This window comes from Sapajus apella, unplaced genomic scaffold, assembly GCF_009761245.1.
Source record: "Sapajus apella isolate SASKATOON/1434 unplaced genomic scaffold, GSC_monkey_1.0 scaffold56, whole genome shotgun sequence".
NCBI lineage: Eukaryota > Metazoa > Chordata > Mammalia > Primates > Cebidae > Sapajus > Sapajus apella.
In genome coordinates, this window is record NW_022436996.1 from 7,165,915 (window position 1) to 7,182,779 (window position 16,865).

Sequence of the window (16,865 nt, forward strand, 5' to 3'; positions counted from 1 at the left end):
CTGACAGCGGGGGGGGGGTGGGGGGGGGGCCCAACCCCCCTTCTTCCCCACCCGGCGGGGAAAAAAGAAAAAAACCCCCAAAAAAAAAAAAAAAAAAAAAAAAAAAACAAATAAAAATATTCAGGGGTAAAATAATAATAATACAATAAAAATACAGATGAAAAACCAACACAGCGTAATAGCTATTTGCATAGCATTTCCATTATAGTAGGCATTACAAGCAATCCAGAGATAAGTATACAGGAGGGTGTGTCTAGGTCATATGCACATATTACACCATTTTATATCGGGGACTTGAGTATCCTAGACTTTGGTGCCTGAGGGGGGTTCTGGAATCAATTCCCTGCAGCCACGGAGGGATAGCTGTGTTTTCTCTCCGCCGTGTTTCTTGCTTCATTTTCTTAACGGTGCAGGCTAGAGAGCTCAGGTTTTAAAGTTAGAGTCGTCCACTTGTTGAGCACTATGTACCAGGCAAGCTCCACAAGTCTTTCCTGAGCTGGGGCGGCGCGCCAGGCCCCGTGGGATAGCAGTAAATGGCACCCACAGTCATTCACGCTTGGTGGAAGAACTAGGATGCATCAAGAAACAACCCCCGCGCACTATCATTTGATAACGTTGGAATGTGCGAACAGCATGAAAAGGAGGAATGGTTCACTCTAGAAACCAGGGAGGGCTTCGCAGAAGATGGGCTTAGCTCACAATAGGTGCTGAAGCTGTGGAGTGAATCGGAAGATAAGTGGAAAAACCGCGGCTCCCCTGGGCACCATGTTCGGATATCGTTTTTCATGTACTGATTCTAGAAACCTGGCACCAAAGAGAAAATGACGTGGAGGCAGCATGTACGATGTGGCACAGTTGAATCCGGGCGCCCTGGCCCCATCCTCCCTCCCACCCTTGCACCTGCCTAACGGCTGCTCCTCTCTTGGGTCCTTTGTGGAGTATCCGGCCTGCCTTCTGCAGACTGGTCAAGAATAACAAAGCAGGAATCTTCCAGGGAAGAGCGATGTACAGAAAGGGGAGGCGGGGCATCGTGGAAGTTTGTCAAGTAGATGAGGTATCTGGAAGGGGGCAGGGGGCTTTCCAGACCCTCAAATCACGCAGAGGGCTGAATTCTCCCCACCACAAAACAAGCTCTGCCAGTGGCAGTCCCTGTGCATCGGACGCAGGAAGCATTAGGAATTCCAAGCTCCCCGACAAGAGGGCTCCTTTCCCACTTCCCTTGGGGTGGGTGGTTGCCTCTCTATTAAAAACACAAGCAACAATTCAGGTGTGATGCTGTCATTTTTTATCATGGCCCCGAACTCCCAGAATTGTCGTTGCTGTCGAGGGGCAGAGGTAAAGCCTAGGTTTGAGATTCTGGATTGTCTTTGAAAGGATGTAACCAATACATTTGTTTCCACCACGAGACGCTTAATTCCCTTTCATCTGCCGCTTTCCTTCCTCTTCTCTTCCTCCTCCGTGGAGAATCGTTCTGATTAATCACTGGAGGCAGACAACCACTAGAGCTCACGATCCCTGCCTCTCCCGGCGTGATGTGAATGAGGAGAGCTCGGAGCTGGGAACAGCACCATGGAAACCAGCGCTGGGGCAGAGGCGGCAGTCTGGACACCGTCCCAGCCTCCCCAGCCCGTCTCACTGGCACCTGACACCCAAAGGGCCTGCCGGGTGGCGTCAGATGATGTGTTGAGTCAACAGAGCCCCAGGAGAGCCCTGGTTTGGAGTCCCATGGCAGCCGGCTGCAACCAGCACCCAGGAAGGGAGTGTCTGCCACCAGCTGCAGCCGCCACCTGGCCTCCTGGGAGACCCGGCAGGAAGGGGAAAGCCAGGCAGGAACCACACTCCATCTGCAGCCTTCTGCTTTGCTGAATGTGGCTCTCCAAAGTGGAGGTTTGGGAATGTGCTTCTGTGGTCCACACCCTGTTGTGCCAGGTAGAACAGTGTTTTCTTGTCACCCCTGAGAGCTGTGCACCTGGAAATGGCCTAGGATACGCTTTGGGAGGGGATGGTGGCTCAAAGACCTCCCTATGTCACCCACGGCCCTTCTCACTTGTGCCTCATCCAGAGCAGTGAGCCTGGGTGATCTGAGGGAGCCCTCCAGGGTGAGGCTAAAATGCCCAGGAAAGGTACCATCGTGGGGGCCACTGGAGCCCCCCAGGAGGGGATCCGTCCCATGAGCAGTGAGCCACTGGGTCTGTGATGGGGAGGAACCACCACCAAGGCTTCAGAGTGGACTCAAAGAGCTGAACTGTAGAAAGTACAGGACCAAACTCCAGGTACAATTACAGATTTTAAAAACTATTATGCTCCGGAAGCTTCTGTGTGGCAGGGCCCCAGTGAGGCATGGCCTTGATTTGGTTATCACATTAATATTCCATCTCCAACTTCAGCCACATTTTCTCCTATTCAGGGTCTCTCAGAGACGTCTGAGTTTGGAGGTACAGGGTGCAAAATGGGCATAGCTCCTCTCAGACACTGGCACAGGGAGGCAGGCCGTCCTGGAGGAGGGGGAACCACAAGAACGTCTTGAGACCCCTTAGAATACAGATTCCTAAAACCTGATGTTTGGGGAGACAGAACTGCCCTGAATTTATTTGTGAGAGAGAGAGAGAGAGATCTGTGCACCCATGCTTCATTTATCAGTTTCCTCAGATTATCCAAGTGTCCTGGGACTCAAGAAAGTAGAAGAATACTTCTTCCCCAGTTTTTAGGAAGTTTCCTCAACAGCTAGAATGATAAATAAATTGTCAACAACAGGAATTTCAAGAGGGATGGGAAACAGTCCGAAGCAGGCAGTGTCCGAATCGCAGGCACAGTAGGGGAGCCGCTGTGGCGTTCCCTGGCCAGCACAGGGCAGGGACATTGCAGGTGGAGCTCTGATGCTGGAGGCCTCCCTGGAAGAGGCATGATTCCAGGGCCTCACAGCCACTGGACCCTCCCCATACCCCATCTCATCGGGGTTAGTTCCAAGTTTACCCTGGCACTAGATCTGCTGTTTTACATCATAGCGGTACCTGTGGGCACCGGCTGTGCCGGAACAATTGACAGGAACGATGCTGTGTTGTAAACAGGTGTCTCAGAGAGATCAAGGTTGGAATGACCTTTCTGAAAGCCAGAATGCTAGTTCTGATCTGAGAACATCGCCAGGCATGCTCAGGCAGGATGGGGCACCTGAGGGGGTGCCCCTGCCCAGGAATGTTCTGGCCCCATCCTGCGACCAGTGCCAGGAAGCCTTTCCCCTGCCTACTGAGCACCTTGGCATCAGCTGAGAGTATGAAAGTCCTGGCCAGGCACTCACGCCTGTAATCCCAGCACTTTGGGAGGCCAAGACGGGCAGATGGCCTGAGGTTAGGAGTTTGAGACCAGCCTGGCCAATGTGGTGAAACCCTGTCTCTACTAAAAATACAAAAATTAGCTGAGCGTGATGGCAGGCACCTGTAATCCCAGCTACTTGGGAGACTGAGGCAGGAGAATCACTTGAACCCCGGAGGCAGAGGCTGTTGAGCTGAGATCCAGTCACTGCACTCCAGCCTGGGGTACAAGAGCGAGACTTCGTCTCAAAAAAAAGGCCCTCGAGTCTCCTACTGAATTGGTGTCCTTCCCTTGTTTCCTTCTAGGAAATGACAGTCACCATGCTGACTCAGCAAAAAGCCTGGGGTAGCCTCATTTCCTCCTCCTCCTCCCTCCCCTCCCAAATCCAAAGTGCCAAGTCTTGGCCTTCCACCCACCCCCTCCTCCACCCCATGCACCCTTGGCAGCTGGTAATGGAGCCCCACTGGGGAGGAGGGGGACACGGAGAGGCAGCCCAGGGCAGGCACACCTCTGACCTCAGGCACCCACCTCGCCTGGTGCGACTGTGCTCCTTCCTGTCGCCCACGCAAACAGTCTTCTCCCCAGCATTCCACAGGGATGAAGTCACCATCAGAAACCTCCTGGCACAGAGCAGGAGCCCTGGGCTGCGGCCTGAAGGCCCGACTCATGGTCATGAACCTGCTTCTGAGGCGGGGGTGGGCCCTTGGTATCACACCTCACCCCTCAGGGCCTGCACTTCGTCCACCGAAAATGAGGTTCTGAGACCTTTGTCCCCCAAGGTCGCTGCTGATTCTTACCATCTATGATTCTCATGCCGGGGCCCATCCGGCAGTATCCCATTCTGCCGAGTTCATCTCCGTGCACCAAACGCCTGCCGCTTTTGTGATTCCACAAATACTGATGGTTAGAGGAACTGAGGCTGCTAGCATTTCCCCTTCATTGACGGATTCTTGGCAAATGGTTTTTCCAAAACCATTGTCTGTGAGAAACGTTCTGTTGCAGAATTTCTGTCTCAAGGCCGCAGAGGAGCCTCCCTCTCCCTCCCCAGGACTAAGGACTGCTTTCTAGTGGCAACCTCAAGACGCACATCTGCTGTTGTCTTTTGTTCGAGGGAAGTATCTAGGGTTACATTTTGGGTTCATGGTGTAGAACTCCCACCTCCAGGCAAGCATGAAGAAGGCACAGGGCAGAGGCTGCATTGCCGGGGTTGATCTAAAATTAGCGCCTGCGAGATTCCCGCTTCCTTCCCCTCCCCCACCATTTCTGTTTTGTTCTGTTAGTTCCTGTGTAAATACCATATGCGAGAGCCAAGTATTTAACAACTAGGTGCAGAATGCTACTGGGTATACAAAGCCCTATAAAACTGCAGATTTTCCGGATTCCTTCTAGGAGAATAAGAACCTTGGAAAATTTCCTAAGTTTTTTTTTTTTTTTAATAGAAATCATTTTTTACCTTCCATATTACCATGACACTTTGACTCCAAGATCGCTCAGGTATTTTCCAACATATTTTGAATCATTTCAATGACAAAAGATCATAAAGCAGATTCTTAGAGCCTATAACCAAAATCTGCAGCCGCCAACCTTACTCCAGATTAAAATATGAATTAGAGTGAGCTCAGCCAGGGCCAGGGCCGGGGCCGCGGCCAGAGAGTCAGAAACTATAAAACGCCGAGAGTCCAGAAACTCCCACTCAGAGAGGAGGCCCTGCGGGGCAGGGCTGGAGTGGGGCTGGGGGGACACCAGGCGGGTGTGAATCTTGTCTTTTAGGAACATTCCGAGCAAGTTCTCAAAGCAGCTGGCTGGAAAGGAGCAGCAGGGCTCAGGAGAGCTGGCCTGGCCAGCGGCTGCATGAACGCCTGGTATCCAGGGACGAGGCATGATTCCAGGGCATTTCTGCATGAGGCTGACCTTAGCTGCGGGAGAGTAATTCCCATCAGAGACCAAGCAGGGGGCTGGGAACTCAGAAGGAAGGGAATTTGCTCTAACATAGCAGGGAGTTGTGAGACAGAGGACTGGGTGCTGGGACCGCATGACCATGAAGAATGATAACTAAAACTCACTTTAGAAGTGCCCTATCTGAGAAACAGGGAGTTGGATTAAATGAATGGTTCCAAAACCTGCCTGACCACCCAAGTCACCGGTGGCCTCATTGGTCAGGACCTTCCCACATGCGTTCTCAATGCTCCCAGGTGACTTTTGGCTCAGCCAGGTTTGGGAACTGCAGCCTGAGAAGCATCCCAGCTGTCCCTGTGGCTCAGATACTCCACTCAGCAGGTCAGGTTAGACTCGGTGGGGACGGGGACTGGGGACTGCCCAGGCGAGGGTTTAGAGCGAAACCGTCCCACGGGGAATGAGGGCACTAGCAGGTACATAAACCTAGCATCTTTGATTAAGCTAGCCGTTCAAGACGTTTGCAAAAAAGTAAAAATGCCACCCCTTTTTTGTTTTGTTTTTTAAAAATATAGGTTGGTGAGAAATTTTTAAAAAATGAAGATCCCAAAGAGCTTTTTTCTGTGGGTCATATGAATCAATATTCACCATATTAGATTTTTTTTTTTTTTTTTTTTAGAGATGGAGTCTTTCTGTCACCGAGACTGGAGTGCAGTGGCACAGTGATGGCTCACTGCAGCCTCCAGCTCTCAGGCTTAAGCAATCCTCCCTCCTCAGCCTCCTGAGTAGCTGGGGCCACAGGCACATGCCACCATGCCCAGCTAATGTTTTATTTTTTGTAGAAATGGGGGTCTCACCATGTTGCCCAGGCTGGTCTGGAACTCCTGTGCTCCCATGCTCCTCCCTCCTCGGCCTCCCAAAGTGCTGGGATTATAGGCCTAAGCCACCAAACCCAGCCCATATTAGAAATTAAAACTGAGAGCCGAGCACGATGGCTCATGCCTGTAATCCTAGCACTTTGAGAGGCTGAGGCAGGCAGATCATCTAAGGTCAGGAGTTCGAGACCAGCCTGACCAACATGGAGAAACCCTGTCTCTACTAAAAATACAAAAAATTAGCTGGATGTGGTGGTGCATGCTTATAATCCCAGCTACTCGGGAGGCTGAGGCAGGGGAATCACTTGAACCTGAGAGGTGGAGGTTGCAGTGAGCCGAGATCGGGCCATTGCACTCCAGCCTGGGCAACAAGAGCAAAACTCTGTGTCAAAAAAAAAAAAAAAAACCCAAAAAACAAAAACGGAGAAAATGTTCAACATGAATTAATGTATAAATGATGACCATAAACTTATTGTATGTTAGGCTACCTGTGTTCCAAGGGTGTGATGGGGTGCTGAGGATGAAATGTTTGCTCACCACAGAGGTTCTCAAAGAGAAGCGGGGCATGGGGCGGGGTGTCGGTGAAGCAGCCCTGAGCACGCGCTTCTTTCTTCCAGAGAAGTATGGGCGGTTGAGGCTGTGGGAGGTAGAGCGGGACAGGTTGGATGGATAGTTCTGGAATGTATCCACCAACACAGAGGGTACAGAATGGTAGGATGGTCTTGAAGGTGACCTCGCCACTCCCACCTTGGGCTGGGGGGAAAGAGAAGAAATGGCCAAAGGCCCCGGTAGGCCCGCTTTGTGTAGGATGTTCCTGCCTCTATGCAAACCAAGCAGCAGCCTGCAGTGGGTCACAGAGGCAGTGGGCTGCTGGGCCTAGGTGGCACCATGATGTGACCTAACGCCACCTGGGGGCAGGGGCTGTTCAGTGAACTGGCGTGCAGGTCCTGGAACTCGCCTCGGGGGATCCGGCTTTTTCCAATTTCTTACGTCTCCAGGTGATGGGAAACGAGGGACTGGCTCCACACCCTCAGGAGCAGCTTCCAGAGAGCATCGTGGCCACCGGTGGTGGTGGCGTGGCGGGGGGGCGCTAGGATGGCTATGGCCAGGACTGCCTGGGGGAGACCCCAGCTTGTCAGATAGGGCTCGTCTGAGATTTCTCATCTCCACACTGCGCCTGTGGGGAGGGGCCACAGGGTGGAGCCGACCCAGGGTGAGCTGCAGCTTGAACTTCAGGCGTGTCACACTGCTGTCCCCCAGGCAAGGCAGAAGCCAGAGCTGGCTCCAAGCTTCCAACCAGCAGGGTCTTCTCCCGGAGACATCATCTGCTATGGATGGCTGCTGCCCGACTGATACGGGCCCCGTCAGTTTCTTACCTCCTCCTCAACACACAGAGCCCATGGGCAGCTCAGCTGTTCAAAGACTGAACCAAGCCTCTGAGCTGACACCCCTGAGGCCACACAGCTTGCAGGTGGTGGCTTAGGGTCCAGCCCAGGTTTCTGGCCCAGAGCTCAGCTCCTTCCATGGCACCGGCCAGTCCTTATTCTGGTTTGGGAGTGGAGGCTGGAAACTGGATGATTTGGGATAGGAAACACCTGCACATTCAGCTGGGGTTCCCACGGGGCTTTTCCCAGGGACGGGGGCAGGGTTTTAGGAGTCAGGCCTGGAGGGGTCAGGGGCAGAGGAGTTGCTGGAGGCAAGGCAGGAAGGAGGGGGTGTCTGGGACTCTAAGGACACCCCCGTTCCCCAGCCTGAACCAGTTCCAAGGTTCCTGAAGCTGCCTGCCCTGCCCAGAGCCCTTCTGGAGCCGGAGGGCCAGGCACTCAGCTTGGTGGCCCTGGAGGGCAGGGCTCTCCAGGATGAGTGGCCAGAGAAGATAAAACTGTGGGGGATGGGGTCACACGGGGAGAGGGTGCAGGAGCCAGGCTGGAGGCCACCTGAGAAACAAAGGGCCAAAACATTACAGCAGTGGATTTGCTCCTTGAAAAAAGATGTCCTAAGCAAACATGAGAGCCTGGGCTCCGGGCTGCAGCCCGCCCGCCTGGCCTGACCGTGGCGCGGCGCCAGCCTGCTGGCCGCGTCCCTGTCCCTCCGTGTGTTACAGCTCATCAGCACAGGCGCCCCTGTCCCTCTCTGGCTGTGGCACTTTCCTCCGGCCCCTCCCTGGGCCGCCGTTCCCCCTTATGACGCTTGCCATCCTCCCTCCAAAGTAGGGGACAGCACCCGGGCCCTCACTCTCTGATGAGGGAGGTGGGAGGTTTTAAAGCCGTGTGTAAGCAAAACCTCACTCCGTGTAAATGCAAAGGCTGCTCTTCTCACTTGACGCCTCTTGAAACAACAGTCAGCAGAATACGTGATTTCCTTCTTTCTCGTCATCCCAGACCTGTGCATGTAAAAGGCAGGAAGGAGGTTCCAGCTCATTCCATGCATGCAGTAGAGGGGTCGGATTGTCCAGATAGCCATCTGGTCTACCTGGTTGATTTTTACCAAAGCAAGGGGTGGATTTGTCCCAGAGCCACAGCCACTTAGTGGTGAAACCAGGCCTAGACCTCGTGGCTTCTGAAGGCCAGGCCTCCGTTTCCAGCCGGCACTGCTGTCCGCTGCCAGCGGGGCTCGCCTCCCTTCCGCGGCACCTCTGCTCCCCTCCTCCTCCTCTGCAGCGCCTGCCAGCAGGGCCAAGCCCTGTGAAGTCACCAGCCCGTGGCTCCCCGGTGTCTGGAGCCCCTTTCATGGTGTTCTGTGTGGCTGCCAGGAGCAGTTTCTGTTCCCTCACTGGGCCTGGCTGCCGCCTGGGAGAATCAGAGGCGTTGTTCCCTGCAGAGGCTGGCGGCATCCTGAACAGAGTCTTGGAGGGGCAGGGGAGGACAGGCGAGGCGTCCTCAGAAGAGGCTGAAAGGGGGCACCGACTTGACCTTTGGCCAGAGTGTTCTCGGGTGACTGATGCCACAGCCCAGTCCTGCCTGGGCCTTTAGGAGAGGCCCCTGAGCTGGGGCAGGTCCGTGTCCTTCTCCAGGGTCGGGGCCAGCTGTTTCCTGGGGCTTCCGAGCCCCCTCCCCCCGCCCGCCGTCAGGCTCTGCCCTCTTCCCTGAGCCCCCCCTGCTTTCCCCGTGCTCGACTTTATTGTGTGGTGGTGTTGGGGTTGCTTTTTTGTCTTCATCCCATTCTCCCCCCAGACCACAGGGACTTGCTGCAGTCCATCTTAGCACCCCCTCCTCGGCACCCGCAGCGTGCCTGGCCCACGGCAGCCGCCCGGGAGCTATTCATTTCCTGAGCAGACGAAACATTTTCTGAAAGATTCGACTTCAGCAGTTGAGCCTATGGTTGAGAAATACATTGGTCTATTTAAAAGTAACGGGAGGTCAGGCATGGTGGTTCACATCTCTGTTCCCAGCGTTTTAGGAGGGTGAGGTCAGAGGTGACTTGATACCAGGAGTTCAAGACCAGCCTGGGCAACATAGTGAAACCCCATCTCTACAAAAATAAAAAGTAAAAAAATTAGCTGGTGTAATGGTATTTGCCTGGAGTTCTAGCTACTCGGGAGGCTGAAGTGGGAGGATCGCTTGAGCCCAGGAGTTGGAGGCTGCGGTGAGCCGTGATTGCCCCATGGGCAATCAGACCTTATCTCAAAAACAGTAACGAGGGATTGTGTCAGCATGGCATTTTCCCTTTTATCTATGAATGCTGATACCAACACTGGAAAAAAAAGTGTAAGAATCTCACTCACTACCCACCTTACCTGACTTGCATGAGACAGTGGCTTCTCTGCTGACTGAGTAGCATAAATGTGAGGGGTCACCCCTCTGGCTGGATGGAAGAAAACCCTCTTTGGAGGAAGCCTGCCCCTCCGCACCTGCAGCTGCCCCACCTTAGGAAGCACGTGGGGTCCCAAGCTCACTCCATCTCTGCCCCTCTCTCCTCCGCGACCCCTCTTCTCAGTCACCCAGGGTCATCCAAGCGCTCCTCCCTGTTGGCCAGTCAAGCCCCACTTCTGGGAGAGTAACTCATACAGCTGAAATGTGATTTTAAGTCTTCGTGTTCTTTCTCTCGGTGATACCCCAGTTTAATCGTGGCGGAAAGCGTCTGGGTTAGTCAGGACAGTGGAGCTGAGGTGTGGCCCCTGCCATGTATTTGCTAAAGGACTCTGGATAAGTGACTGAACTTTCTCCAGTTTCTTCATCCGTGAGGGGCAGACGGAGCCAGACTGTATGCGCCCTCTGTAAACAGGGGGCATTGTGGAAGTGTTGATGCAGGTCTCGATCCCTTCTTAAAAGCAATTCAGGTACCACTCAGGTAGAGTTTATGATTGGTTCCAGGAAGGTTCACCCTCTGTGCCCCTCAACTGCACACATATCCCCAGTGCACACACTGTGAGGCTTAGCATTTCACCTGTCCCTCCCACCAAGTTTCCCGTCCCTCTCTGTGGTCCAGAGTGTCACCTGTTTCCCCATAGGAGTCCCCACCTCTGGAAGGAGTGGGAAGGAAGCAGGAAGGCCAGGTGGAAAGAAGGGAGCAGCTTCTGAACTTGGAAAGATTGCAGTGATAGAGAATCATTCAGCCCACCAGAAATGAGGTTCTCACCACCAGATGAACGCTCCACGCTCTCATCCCCCTGCCCTCAGCAGTTCACCTCTCTTGCCTCCGCTGGGAATGGGTTAGGGTCATTCCGGCACTCATACAGGGGCAGCCTACAAGGGGACAGGGCCACGGGAGAAGCAGACACTGTGGTCTGTGCTCTTTTTTTTTTTTTTTTTTTTTTTTGGAGAGGGAGTTTTGCTCTTGTTACCCAGGCTGGAGTGCAATGGCATGATCTCGGCTCACTGCAACCTCCACCTCCTGGGTTCAAGCAATTCTCCTGCCTCAGCCTCCCGAGTAGCTGGGACTACAGGCGTGCACCATCATGCCCAGCTAATTTTTGTATTTTTAGTAGAGACGGGGTTTCACCTTGTTGACCAGGATGGTCTCGATCTCTTGACCTTGTGATCCACCTGCCTCGGCCTCCTAACGTGCTAGGATTACAGGCATGAGCCCCTGTGCCCTGCCTGGTCTGTGCTCTTAAGAGCCTGCTGAGGGCCTTGGTCACAGTTGCATTCTCTTTAAACTATGTACACCTGAAATACGAACATTCTGTATGCACAGAACTAGCAAGGAGTTTTCACAGGCCATGAACATTCCTTGCACAACAGTGACTAAGCTTTATCTCTGAAGAATGTTGGAAGTGGAAAGGCTTCTCGAAGAGAGAGGGAGAGGGGAGCTCAGGAAGACACAGCCTGGCCCTGGCTCTAGTGGAGACAAGACAGAGGTCCCAGTTCTGGTCCTGGTCATCGTGGGAGAGCTGGGGGCACCAGGCAGTCGGGAGGAGGCAGGTCAGTGCTTAAATGTGGCCTTTGCCAGCCTCTCGGCTCAAAAGCAAAACAGTGGCTGAAAAGTAATTTTCTGAGTGAATAATCCATTCCCATGATAGAAAGTTTGAAAAATCAAAAGTGGGGATCTGATGAACATTTTCCCGCCAGGTGCTTCCTTCCCCGGAGGCAGCCAGTGTTTCCAGAGCCTGCCAGAGATAGTCTCGGCAACATCAGACAGGCAGAATATAGATATCCTCTTTCCTTTTTTTGAAACTACAAATGGTATCATTCGATCCAGATGGCTCTGCAGTTGGCCCTCTCCACTTACCGCTCCATCTTGGAGATGAAAGGGACGAGGGTCCCTGTCATGTTCCGACAGGGACGGTGGCTGCCTATGTGGGCAGATGGGCCATGATTTATTTAACCTCTTCTTGACGAGCCTCTGTGTCACCAGGCTCTGCTTTTCAAAGCACCATCATCATGAATAAGCTATACACTCGACACTTAGCAATTACACAAGTAAGTCTACGGAAGAAAGCCCCGGAAATGGAGTTACTGGGTCCAGCATGCCTGTTTGTAGTCTCTTTGTTTTTTTTTTTTTTTTTGAGACTGAGTTTCACTCTTGTTACCCAGGCTGGAGTACAATGGCGCGATCTCGGCTCACCGCAACCTCCGCCTCCTGGATTCAGGCAATTCTCCTGCCTCAGCCTCCTGAGTAGCTGGGATTACAGGCATGCACCACCATGCCCAGCTAATTTTTTGTATTTTTAGTAGAGACGGGGTTTCACCATGTTGACCAGGTTGGTCTCGATCTCTTGACCTCGTGATCCACCCGCCTCGGCCTCCCAAAGTGCTGGGATTACAGGCGTGAGCCACCGCGCCCAGCCCTGTTTGTAGTCTTGATAGGCGTTGCCAAGATAGGCACCACAGAGTACCTGTTTCCTCTGGCCTTTGCCCAGTGTCTGCAGGGGTGTTGTCTGGGCTTATTTTGTTTTGGTATGTTTCATTTTGTGAGACTGGGTCTTGCCCTGTCACCCAGGCTGGAGTCCATGGTGCGATCCTAGCTCACTGCAGCCTTGAACTCCTGGGCTCAAGTGATCCCGCCATGTAGCTGAGACTACAGGCACATGTCACCACATCTGGCCAATTTTTTTTTTTTTTTTTTTTTGGATACAGACGGGGTCTAGCTGTGTTGCCCTAGATGGTCTCAAACTCCTGGTCTCAAGTGATCCTCCTCCCTCAGCCTCCCAAGGTGCTGGAGTTACAGGCATGAGCCACCGCACCTGGCCAGGGCTAGTTTTGATCATGCCCTGCTTGGAAATGGACAAGGGCACTTTTCACCATTACCTATGGAGGAGGAGGTAGAGCTCACCGCCGCCAGCCCCTTCCTTTACACTCGAAGACCCCAACCCCCCAGAGAGGTTTGCCTGCAGGGCTGTCACAGGTCATGAGGATGTTTCAGAGTCCAGAGTGCTAACCATTACATTATGGAACCATCATGAGGATGTTTCGAACCTAAAATGCCCCCTTCCGCATCCTATTCAGCTCTGCCCCGTCAGGTCCCCGCACATCCGTGTCTACAAGCACTGAAGGGGCTCTGTGTCCAGGGGGAAGGAGCTGGGAGAGGCAGAGGAGAACACTCCCTCTTGACTCTCAGGAGAGAAGCTAGCCTGTCCTAGGTGCACTGTAGGGACCAGGACGAGCCCCTGCTGGGGACTGAACCACTGAAGGATGTGTCCCTGGGGTCTAAGGCCCTAGGCAGCGCCCCACCCTACAAATGGAACAGCACATGGGCCTTCCTTGCTCTGTGCCCTGCAGATCCCTGTGAGAAGCCCCAGGCAGGCCTCCCCAAGCCCTGGCTGCTGTCTCCATTTCTCGGTGCCAAGCAGCTGGAGCCTGGCCCTGAGAAGGGTCCGGATGTCTGGGCAGCCCCTTCGTGGTCCTGCCTGCTGAGGCACCCCCATCTCTGAAGAGCTTCTAAACCCCATCAGGACCTTCCCACTCTTCCTCCTCCCTCTCCTTCCTCCCCGCCCCACCCCAAAGCAGGGCTTTGTTCTCAAGGACTTTGGGGGAAAGATTTATTTTTTTTCTTTTTGAGACAGAGTTTCACTCTGTCACCCAGGCTGGAGTGCAGTGGCGCAATCTCAGCTCACTGCAACCACCACCTCCTGGGTTCAAGTGATTTTCCTGCCTCAGCCTCCCAAATGGCAGTGACTACAGGCACATGCCACCACACCCAGCTGATTTTTGTATTTTTAGTAGAGATGGGGTTTTGCCATGTTGGCCAGACTGGTCTTGAACTCCTGACCTCAGATAAACCACCGCCTCGGCCTCCCAAAGTGCTGGGATTATAGACATAAGCCACTGCACCTGGCCTCTATTTTTCAAAAGAGTTTGAGGCTTTGTTGTGAGGGCCTTTTCTATTTGAGTTTTTGGGTCCTAACCATCACCTCCTGCTTCTACCCAGAGCTGCCTCCGAGTCCAGCCCGGGGCCTCCAGTGCGGCTCTCCACTCACTCCGCCCAGTCTCCTGATGGACTCCCTGGAAAAGGGTGCTCCTTCTCTAATAAGTGACTTCCTAAACCTTCCCCAACACACAGAACGTGTGCCCCACTCTCCAGCAGAGAGAGGGAGAACAGATCCGCCCTGACCTTGAGCCGGCCCCATTGCTGCTCTTTCTGTTCCTTGCCTGGTGGCAGCAGGCATTTGCCAGACCCCTTGGATCAGGACAGCACTGAGTGCCATGGGATTCAGAGGGTGCAGCAGGACCCCCAGTCCCAAGACAGATGGCGGATCTTGGTGGGGAGAGGGGACTTACATACTTTTATGTTTGGTTTGAGGGTTAAACAGTTTTTTGTTAAGTGGTAACATACAGAATGGTGAAAGGGCTTTGCGAGTTCGGTGACGCGAGGGGCAGTAGGACAGGTCCTTCCCAGAGAAGACGGAGCAGGAGGGGCACCGTGGGTCCGGGGCTGTGGGGAGGAGGAGCTCAGCAGAGGTGCCTGGTGAGGGCGACCAGGCATGCAGCTCTGTAGGTGACCCAGGTTCATCCAGACCAAAGCAGTGACTGGTCGCTTTTGAGCCTGATAAAAGGAAAACTTCAGACGAATTACATTTAAAGGAGTTTGAGCAAAACGATTTGCAAATCAAGCAGCCTTCCGAGGCAGAGTAGACTCAGAGACCTCAGCACAGCCATGTGGTGGAAGAAGATTTATGGACAGAAAGAGGAAAGTGACCACAGAAAACGGAAGTGAGGAATAGAAACAGTCGAGTCGGTTACAGCTCAGCATTTGTCTTATTTGCACACGGTTCGACCACTCAACCACTTGGCTGCATGGAGTTGGCCAAAACTCAGTGACTGACACAAGTGCAGGCTACGGTCTGTTTACACCTCCCTCCACCTGTTACAGTTCACAATGTACAGAAAACCCTCTAGACCAAACTTAAAATGTTTGAGGAGGCAGCTCTAGGCTACATTGGGTTTAACAGGCCATGTCTACAGACATCTTTGGTTTGACTTGCGTAATTCAAAATCGATTTTAAATTTTCATTTTTTGGCCGAGGCGGGTGGATCACGAGGTCAAGAGATCGAGACCATCCTGGTCAACATGGTGAAACCCTGTCTCTACTAAAAATACAAAAAATCAGCTAGGCATGGTGGCGCATGCCTGTAATCCCAGCTAGTCAGGAGGCTGAGGCAGAAGAATTGCCTGAACCCAGGACGCGGAGGTTGCGGTGAGCCGAGATTGCGCCATTGCACTCCAGCCTGGGTAACAAGAGTGAAACTCCGTCTCAAAAAAAAAAAAAAAAAAAAAATTTTCGTTTTTCTACCTGTAAGATGTGAGATATCAGAGGCTGGGTACGGTGGCTCATGCCTGCAATCCCAGTGCTTTGGGAGGCTCAGGCGGGTGGATCACCTGAGGTCAGGAGTTCGAGACCAGCCTGGCCAACATGGTGAAACCCTGTCTTTACCAAAAATATTAAAAAATTAGCTGGGCCTGGTGGTGGGTTCCTGTAATTCCGGCTACTCAGGAGGCTGAGGCAGGAGAATCACTTGAACCTGGGAGGTGGAGGTTGTAGTGAGCGGAGATCACACCATGCACTCCAGCCTGGGCAACAAGAGTGAAAACTTCGTCTAAAAAGCAAAGAAGTGAGATATCAAACCAAAAGCCAGATTCTGCTTCTCTTAGAACACAATTGATGCATTGTATCAGTGTCCTCAGGCTGTTACAACAAACTGCCACCCACTGAGTGACTTAAAACGACTAAAATGTACTCTAGCCTAGTCCTGGAGGCAGAAGTTCAAAATCGAAGTGTCGGCAGCGCCACGCTCCCTCTGAAACCTGTAGGGGAGAATTCCTCTTTGCCCTGTCCTGGCTTCTGTGGTTGCCAGCTATCCCTAGCGGCCTTGGCTGCAGCTGCGTTGCTCCAATCTCAGCCTCTGCCGGCATGTGGCCTCCCCTCTGTGTGTCAGTTTCTGTGTCTATTCTCCTCTTCTTATAAGGACGCTAGTCATATTGCATTAGGGCCCGTCCTAGTCCAGCAAATCCTCCTCTAGACTTGACTGATCTTAAAGACCCTGTTTCCAAATAAGGTCACATTCACAGGTCACATTCTGCCTGTGCGATGTGCCATGATTTATTTAACCTCTTCTTGATGAGCTTCTGCGTCTCCAGGCTCTGCCTTTAAATGCACCGTGGTAATGGAGGAGGTGTACACTCGACACTTACTGATTACATAGATAAGACTGTGGAAGAAATAGACTTACTGCTATTAGTTAGAAATAAGTCAAAGTGGACAACTTTTCACTTGTGGAAAATATATGTCTCCAGTCTTCCTGCAATCCTCCACTGACACCATTGTCCCTCCCAGCATTTGCCCCTCCCTTTTCCTAACCATTTAAATCTGTTTCACTTCTTAGCCCTCTTTCCAGTCCCTCCCTTGCCCTGAAGTCTTCTTGGGTATTTATCTTCGTGGTGCAGTCTTGCTACTGGGAATTTATAGTAGTGATGTTCATGTTGCATATTATGGTAGAAATAGCACATCCATTCCATCCCATTCATCCCATACAATCCCATATATTCCATCCCATCCCATCCCATATATCCCATCCCATATATCCCATGCCATCCCATCCCATCCATCCCATCCCATCCCATCCCATCCCATCCATCCCATCCTATCCCATCCCATCCCTTCCCATCCCACCTATCCCATCCCATCCCATCTCATCCCATCTCATCCATCCCCTCCATCCATCCTATCCATCCCATCCCATGCATCCCATTCATCCCATCCATCCCCTCCCATCCCTTCCCATCCATCCCATCCATCCCATCCGTCCCATCCATCCCATCCATCCCATCCCACCCATCCCATCCCATCCCTTCCCATCCCATTCCATCCATCCCATCCCACCCCATCCCATCCATCCCATCCATCCCATC

General features: G+C 52.8%; 1 protein-coding gene across 9 annotated transcripts in view; it reads left to right on the forward strand.

The window, feature by feature from the left end:
* The window catches only part of PRKAG2 (protein kinase AMP-activated non-catalytic subunit gamma 2), a 324,559-nt gene that overhangs the window by 185,213 nt on the left and 122,481 nt on the right, over nt 1-16,865 (forward strand). The gene's annotated exons all lie outside the window — the stretch shown is intronic.